Here is a 9,614-nt window from a genome sequence, read left to right as displayed (position 1 = left end):
CTTACCCTGTCTTCGGGTTTTAAAGAGTATTTGGAAGAGGTTTGAAGAATTGCCCATCTTTTTTACCTTTGGTTTTAGGTTTGAGCCACAAGACTTTTCGAAAACCCAATTTTTCCAAGTCAACTCGTGCATTGTGAGTGTCTTTGGACTTGTCATTCATTAATAAGGTACCCAAAATAGCCTCCAACACATTCTTTTCAATATGCATGACATCCAAGTTGTGTTGCAGTGGAAGATATTTCTAATACTCAAGTTCCCGAAAAATAGAAATTTTAGTCCAGTTGTGAAGACAATTAGGGGGTCGTTTTCTTTTTTCACCAACATTTGTATGATTTTTACCGGGATTACCAACTGGCAACAAATCTGTAAGTTGGTTTTCGATATCAGCTACTTTGAACTTTCTAGGTTTAGAGGTATGATCAACCTTACCATTGAATTCTAAGATTTCTATGTATGGGTGATTCGATTCAAGGTTCGGTCTGTGACTGACAAAAACAATTTTGTTTTTCACACGCATAGCAGGAGTGTCCTCGTTACATGTAGGGCATGCTTTATAGCCTTGGCCACTCCAACCGGACAAACTACTAAGGGCAGGATAATCATTTATGATCCAAATAAGCATTGCTTTCATTTGAAAATACGTGTTTATAACTGAGTCATGTGTAACAACCCCTTCGGACCATAAAATCTTCAGTTCATTAACTAAAGGCCTCAAGTAAACATCAATATCTTTTCTAGGTGATTTAGGACCAGGAATTAACAGAGTCAACATGAGAGAACTTTCTTTCATACATATCCACGGCGGCGTATTGTACGTTGTCAATATGACTGGCTACATGCTATAAGGATTATTCATGTTGCCGAATGGATTGAAACCATCAGCAGCCAACCCTGGTCGAACATTTCTGTGTTCACTTGCAAAATCCGGATATCTTTTGTCAATTTCTTTCCAAGATCGACCATCTACCGGATGACGCATCTTACCCTCTTCATTGCACCGCCCAGTAGCATGCCAAGTCATATCCTTTGCAGTGTATCTGGAACTGTACAAACGTTTTAGTCTTGGAGTTATTGAAAAATAACGCAAAACTTTATTAGGAACTTTTTTCCCCGTTGTGCGTTCATCTTTCCATCTACTCTCGTTACATATTGGACAGTTTTCCAAATCCTGGTATTCTTTATAAAACAAACAACAATCATTCTTACAAGCATGTATCGCTTGATACCATAAACCGATCTTTCTCATCCACTTCTTAGTTTCGTAAAATGATTTCGAAATTGTGTTATTTGGGGGATGTTATTGTATGAGTAATTCTAACAATTGGTCGAATGAAGTATTTGTCCATTTGTTCAAGACCTTAATGTGTGTTAACTTAGCTAAAAACTCTAATGAGGACAACTTGCTACCAGGATATAACTCGGTTTGGGTGGAGTCAATTAAATCCTCAAGAGCAGTTGCGGTCGTGTCATTCATAGTCTCATCGTCATTTGGACCTTCCTCCTAAAAATTAGGAACTTCCTCCACCTGAATATCGTGCAAGAAATTTCTTAGAGGGTCCGTTGTGGTAGTTCACTGTGATGCCGCCACATGGTATAAGAGGGTTCAAACCCATTTTTAATTATATGATCTTTTATATGTTTAGGTTTAAGAAAAACCGTATTACCGCAATGTTTACATGGGCAACTACACTTACCGTGCGAATCCAAATAGTTTTTACACCTCTCAATAAATGCATTAAGACCTTTAATAATGTCAGGATTAAATGTATGTCGTATAGTAGTCCACCTCTTATCAATCGTCATAGATATTCCCTAATTAAATCAAGTTTAAAACAGCAAAAAACTTTAAAATTAAAAACACTTAATATATGTATAATCAAAGCCAGGTGGTCCAACTATGAAAGGCAACCTAACCCACTATCTGAATGTTTTGTCTCAACTATGGATGCGCATAACTAATTTAATAGTTAGCAAAAATTCGGCAGCATTTCCCCTAAACTCCCCAAATATGTCGTATTAAACGCATATTTGTAGGAGTGTGTACCAAAATTTTTGTAACTAGTAAATAAGTTATACGCATCCACATCCTAAAAAAACAAAACACACAGAAAGCAGTCCCAAAAAGGGGACCTTCAAAAGTTAATTTCTAGTAAATTAACCTTGGATGGGTATTCTATAGGATTGATTAATTTCGAACCTAAGGTACAACTATTCCGAAATCAACCACTAAACCTAACAATGTTCATAAAACAATAAGCATAAACATAAACATAAACAATAATATTTACACTTATACTTATACAAACTAAACATACAACTTTCATCATCAAACCCATCAATTTACTAACTAAATAAATACTTAATTTTCTAATTAAAAAAATACATAACTAAACATAATCAACATGAATACTTAATTTTCTAATTAAAAAATACATAACTAAACATAATCAACATGCATAACTAAACATAACTTAATTTTCAGTTTATATTAATTAAAAAAATATTAATTTTCAACCTACATAACAAACATAATCAACATACATAAGCGAAATTCGGATTTAATTAATAGCAATAACTCAAAGCATGTTCTTCATGAGCATAAACATAATAACACACAACAATCTTTAAAACATAAACACAAATTTCGAATTTAATAGCAATAACTCAAATTTGTTCATAAAAATTCGAATTTAACTAAAATAAGAAAAAAAATCGGATTTAACAAAAATAAATGAAGAACATACCTTTGTTAGTGTTATTAGAGTTGGATTTGGTTCTAAATACCTCAAAATCGCCGGAGTATTTTAAGATTTTGGGAGTGTTTTTTTTTTTTTTTTTGGTAAATGATGACAGAAGCCTGGTTCAGCTTTTTTGGCCAAATTTTTTTCCGGACGACTAGTCGTCTGGGAAGGTCAAGTGGAGGGAAACGAAAGTGGACCGCCAATTGTTTCGTGAAATTTTTAAATAATTAATTAATTTCAATTTATTAATTATTTATTAATAAAATCTATATAATTACTTAAGTATTTAATTAAAAATTACTTCTAAATAATTTTTAATTACTTAAATATTATTTTTAGTTACTTTTAAATTATAAAATTACTTAAAAAATTACATTTAATTACTTTTAAAATTACTTTTAATTAATTAAAAAATTACTTTTAATTAATTAAAAAATTACTTTTATTTAATTAAAAATTAATTTTAATCACTTAAATAATTTTTAATTACTTAAATATTAAAACCTATTTATCATCATCGTCATCGTAGTCATCATCATCGTCATCATCATCATCGTCGTCATCATCATCGTCATCATCATCATCGTCATAGTTAAATTAATCCGTTATCATCATCGTCACATATCACCGTAATCATTGTCATCTTCATCATCATCATCATCATCATCGGCATCATCGTCATTATCGTCATCATCATCATCGTCATCATCGTAATCATCGTCATCATCATCATCGTCATCGTCATCATCCTCGTTACTTGTGACGTCAAATCTTTGGCGGGAAACATTTGGTGGGAAATTTTTAGCGGGAAAACAGATGATGGCTTTTTGTGCGGGAAAATTCTTCTATATAACTACCCCACTAATCACAACACTAGATGACTGCAACAATATGGCTGATAATTACCATTATGGTCCAGTGGAAACTTTGCCTGTGAAATTTTGTCAATCTTGTGGTTCAAATATGGTTCTCAAAACTTGCTTGACTGATGAGTACCAGTACGGTTGACGATATTATGGTTGTGGTGGCAGGTTCGACACCTTGATATCTTCACTTTGTAGAAAGCGACAAATTTGGATTGATCCGCTCTGGTCTGATAGGGCGCTTGAGGTGATACCAGAATTGTTAAGGTCCAAAAAAGATCTAGAACGTTCACTCAAAACCGCAAAACGTCAAGCAAAAATGTTGAAATTGATGTTAATTTGTACTTTTGTAGCATTTGTGTCGTATTTCATTTTCAACTAATCGATGTAATCCCCTTTGGAAGTATTATGTTGTAGTTTGTAGTTTCAGAATTAATTTTAGTTTCTAGTATTTCAATGCATCTTCATGGTTGATATTGACGTCAGCCTTCCATCATCATCAATCAATTCAATTAGAAAATGTGATAAAAAGCAATTATTATAACTTGTACATGCCTAAATCTGTTTGTCTAAAAATATGGCTGAAGTATACTGACATGAGATCTTCATGGTTGATGCTGATGTCGGCCTTCATCATCTAATTGTGTCATTGTTGTATTTTGTATTTTAATAAGCTGTGTAATTTTAATTTTCAATAAATCGTGTAATTTTAACATTGGATTCGTGTAATAAAGTTGTGTTGAGCAGAGATGCTCTGTATAAAGCTGTGTTGAGCAGAGATGCTCTGCATAAAGCTGTATTCAACATGTGATTTTAATTCATGACCACTGGATTCGTTCAAACAAGTGCTTCAATCCCCTATAAATACAACCCCTTAATTGTTAACAAACCACACCTCAAACACTTATCTCTCTACTAAATCTAAAATTTATAAGTTCAAAATGTCTCAGATGAATGTTATGCTTCAAGTTAACTATGGTGGGGAATTCGACCGTGAGGTCAAGAATTACTCCACCATCACTTCTGAACAGAGGGAGTATTGCATGAATGTCCGAAATTACCCATTGTCTGAACTACTTGATTTTCTCAAAGAGGACATACCTCTTGCATTCTCACAAGTGTGGTTCTTCAAGGAACCCAATGTTCCAGCCAGTCTTCTTAAAGATGAAGAAGACTGGACCATGCTTGTAGGTCGAGCAGTGACCAGCAACGAAATCATCAAGTTGTATATCGAGTTCCGGGATGAGAGCAAAAACATTATGTCTGATGAAGAGGACTACGTGCCCACCGGGCCACAGTACGACGCATATGGCAAATTCTATTCATCTAATTCTCCTGATCTCAATGATTTCTAAATGTTTTGTTGTATTATCGTTGTTTATTATCGTTGTTTAGCTTTCGTTGTTATTATGTTTAATCTGTAGTTTCAAAAAATTGTAACCGTGATGTTGTTTTAATAAAAGTGACGTTAAAAAAATAGTGATTTATATTTGTAATAGTATGAAAAATTTAATAAGGTCTTAATAAATTTAATAATAACAATACACTGACACATGCATAACACTGTTACAATACACCGTTACATAACAACGTTACATTACACCGTTACGTACACCGACACATAAACATCGTTACACTAGGGCGGGAAAAATTTTGGGCGGGAAACATTTGTGCGGGAATTCTTGGTGCAGTGGCAGTTTGTGGATCTACTTAAAGAGTAGCCATCCACACTCTTTTCATCCATATCTACCCATTCAAGTCTCTCTATCTCTATCTCTACAATCACACTATGAATTAACCAACAAATAATATTAGTGAAGGTCGACAAGTCAGACTACAAGATTTTCTAGAGATCGATCATGAATTCAGAAGAATGGGTTGGCTTCCTTTCCCTTTGCTTGATAAGTTTTTTTTTCCTGCTCTCGTGCATTAATTCTATTCCAACTTTGAATTCACTAATGATCAATTGGTGAGGTTTCAAATCTATGACAGGCAACACGAGTATACTCTTGAACAATTTGGTATGCTATTGGGCGTACCATTTGAAGGTAAAAATATCTATTTTCCCAGTGAAGACCTCGAAGCTCTTCCTCAGGATATTCTAAAATATGACATGGACATACTTGTGTGTCGTACTGCGGTTCTATTCAAAACCATAGAACGTTCAGGCATCCTTGACGAATATCTTTGTCCGGAGTTACTCGATTGTCAATGAACCATAGAACCATATAACATGTACCACCGCGAACCAAACGTTACTCGATTGTCAATGACTGAAGCATATATTCACTGGTGCATAACTCACAACATCCAAGTAAATATTGCTCATTTGGTCGCTTCCCGAATGAATCAACTTCGTTATGCAGATACAAGACCTCATCTTCCGTACGGAGCATTTCTGAACCGTCTATTTACTAGTATTGGTGTAGTTAAAGGTCTGGTGGGACGACGTCTGATAACCACATTACCTATCGACCGGTCCTTCGTTTCTGAAACATCGGCAGCATCGAGCTAAGGTTCTGAAAGTTCATCCACTCAATCGGATGCTCGTAGTCATCCTCGTTGTCGTTATAGTGTGTTTCAATACCAGTAATGTATTTGTGTTTAGCTATGTTTGTGTTTAGTTTAAAAAAAATGTAACCGTGCTTGATTTTTAATAAAAGTGATGTTAAAAAAAATAATGTTTTATGATTAGTAATAATAATAATAATAATAATAATAATAATAATAATAATAATAATAATAATAATAATAATAATGATAATAATGATGATGATGATGATGATAATAATAATAATAATAATAATAATAATAATAATTATTATTATTATTATTATTATTATTATTATTATTATTATTATTATTATTATTATTATTATTATTATTATTATTGATGCATTTTATGCAAGTCCCTAGACATCTACCCACGTCCATTGTAGGTACAACAGTTTACAGGCCACAATGATCACTCGTTATTATCCTATCTGTGTTTGTATGTGGTTACAGGAACTGCAGGAACGAGATTTGGATGTTTGACTATGTTAGACTTAGTCAGACGTACGAGTGAAGCCTCACTCGTACGGCTGACAGGCTCATACGCACGGTTGATGCTGAGCTAAGTCACAATTACAACCTAAATGAGAAGACACGAGTGAGTGATCACCCGTACGGCTGATGAAGCCAACTCGTACGTGTGATGGATGACTCGTACGGGTGAGTCAACAGCAGGGGTATATAAAGTCTTATGTTCTTCATTTTTGGTTAAGACTCTCATTTGTTACAAACACTCAGATCTGGTGAGCTCCTCTGATTCTCTCTCAGCCCAAATCACCCAGGTGGTGAACAATAGCTCTAGGTGTTGATCTAATCACACTTGATTTAGTTGTGGTTTGACTAAATTAATCTCAAAAAGCTTAACCTATTCACTAGAGGGTTTGATTCACTTATTCCGCCATTGTGTGAGTTAAATATGTTGATTTCTAAGTTCCTAGTCATTTTTCATCATTGGTATCAGAGCGTTGGTTGTGATTTCAACATCATCCTAGTCATTTTTGGTGATTAAAGAGTTTATTTGTTTGGGTTTTTGAGTTTAGAGTAATTTTTTTAGCAAAAAGGAATCATTTTTACGTGTGTAATAGTGATTTGAGAGTGTGTTTATGTTAGTTTAGTGCTAATCCAGCTTGTGAACGAAGAAATTGAGGTTTAGCTTTAATTTCTAGGGTTTTTGAGTGATTTGTGTGTGAACAGCAGCTCACACGAGTGGGTCAAGATTTTTGATCACACGCACGGTTGACCAGACGGTTGACATCACTCGTGAACTCACACGCACGGGTAAGCATAACCTTTTAGGTTAAGAAATTACAAGTCTGATCACACGAGTGATCACGCGATTGATAGTGACACGTACGAGTAATCACACGGGTGATTGTCACTCGCACGTTTGAGACTTTGTGACTGGTTCTTTTGGTTAAGTTGTGACACGTACGATTGAGTAGTGACACGTACGCTTGAGTCTGTGACACGTACGGTTGATACTATCACACGTACAGTTGATACCCTGAACCGCACGGTTTACCTTTAGTAAAGTTTTCAAGATGTTTAATTCAAACGACTATGCGTTAGCTGCACCGTTAGTTCAGAGCATTACGAATATGACTCAACGATTACTTCTTGCTGAAAGCGAATCCGGAAGTGGTACGAAATGTCCAAGATTAATGAATATGGATAACTATTCCACTTGGAAGTTGAGGTTTAAGATTTGGTTTGATGGTCAAGACACGAAATTTTGGAAGTATATTGAAATCGAATTTCAATGGCCACGTTCACCTGTGACAAATGAACTGTATACGTTACATAATATGCCTTCGGAAGAACGTGATGAGTATAACTTGGAAAAGAAGATGTACTGTAACTTGACAAGTGCTCTTGATGGTCCGATTTTCCATCAATTTCTGTGTCATGATAACTCATTCAAGATATGGGAAGCACTTCGTACCTTCAATGAAGGGAATTCATCTTACAGAACAAGAAAAGGGTTAGAACTGAAAGCTGAGTTTGATCATTTTCACTGGCAACTTGGAGAGTCTATTACAGAATTGGTTGAAAGATGTCGTCATTTGCTAGCTGAAATACACAAGCATGATGTAACCATTGAAGAGAAAGATAAAGTTACTTGTCTAGCTGGAGCATTACCTTTGGAATGGAATGGTTTCATTTTAACTATGAAAACCAGTGGAGAACTTGCTACTGCTACAGTGAACTTGTTTATTGCAAGACTTCAAGAAGAAGAGTTAGAATTGTTAAACAAAGTCAAGAGGTTTAAACAAGTTCAAGACACGAAAATGTATTGTCCAAATGGTTATACACCGCCTAAGTCAGCTCATGCACCATTTCAAATAGCTTTTGCTACGAATAATCAGAATATGTATGGTTTGAATGTCAGCAGTACACCTATCCAACAGTCTTCGTATCTACCACAAGTTTCACCATGTTCTCTCAATACTCAATCACAGCCTACTACCAATACTACAGAGTCATCTACACCGACTGCATCAGATGTTCTTTCTACTCTTAAGATCGAGAACTTGAGGAAAGCTGGAAAAGAAAAGATTAGTGAAGATATAGCTTTGTTGTCAAGCCTTGTTAATTCTTATGACAGTTATCTTGATGGTCGTGTGGGTAACATTCATCTAACAACAGAAGATTATCATCAGCTTGATAAAGATGAAGCAGAAAAGATGGATATTATATGGGGTATGGTAAATCTTGTGAGACGAGCTAGAGATTACGAAGAGCGAACTGGAAAACCAATCAGTCTGACCAAAGATACAAAACTGGGTTTTGATATGAATTCTGTTACTTGTTACAACTGTGGAGAATTAGGTCATTTTTCAAGACAGTGCACAAAACAGAAGAAGCAGGGTAATCGTAATCCGTTCAAGAATTAGAACTACAGTTCTCAGAGTCAATCTACAAAGTGTGAGATTTACATTACTGATAAAGTAAATGAAGCTGATACAGCTGAGAGTCCGAACAAAGCTTTAGTTGTCATTCATGGAGACGATGATGACTGGTCTATCAAATTGAATGTTGATGATCAACAACCTAAAGCTAACATGGCCAAGATTTCTGAAGAAAAAGACAATTGTGTTATCGGTCAAACTATAATTGAGAAGCTGACTGCTCGTGCTGAAAGAGCTGAAAAGTTATCACGAATCATTCAGAAAGAGAAGATTCAAAAGATGGTTAAAGATAAATTCAAGAAGGCACGTGATTCAGTTCCTCGTACACCTGAATCTGGAAGTATTTCACCAACATCGTCAGAGGACTACTACTTCAACAGTTGGAAGGATAACTATGGTGATACCTCTGTGTTTGAAGAAAGTCTAGAGACTAATCAGAGCGAAGAGACATTGGTTGATTCTGATACAGAACTAGACAAATTGGGTAAAATGCTTACTGCTGAATTGGAAATGTTAGTTCTCATGGGTGAAGGTTCAGATCTTGAGAG

This window comes from Rutidosis leptorrhynchoides, chromosome 1 (assembly GCF_046630445.1).
Source record: "Rutidosis leptorrhynchoides isolate AG116_Rl617_1_P2 chromosome 1, CSIRO_AGI_Rlap_v1, whole genome shotgun sequence".
Lineage (NCBI taxonomy): Eukaryota > Viridiplantae > Streptophyta > Magnoliopsida > Asterales > Asteraceae > Rutidosis > Rutidosis leptorrhynchoides.
The sequence above is the reverse complement of the archived record's forward strand: the minus strand, read 5'-3'. Positions refer to the sequence as shown.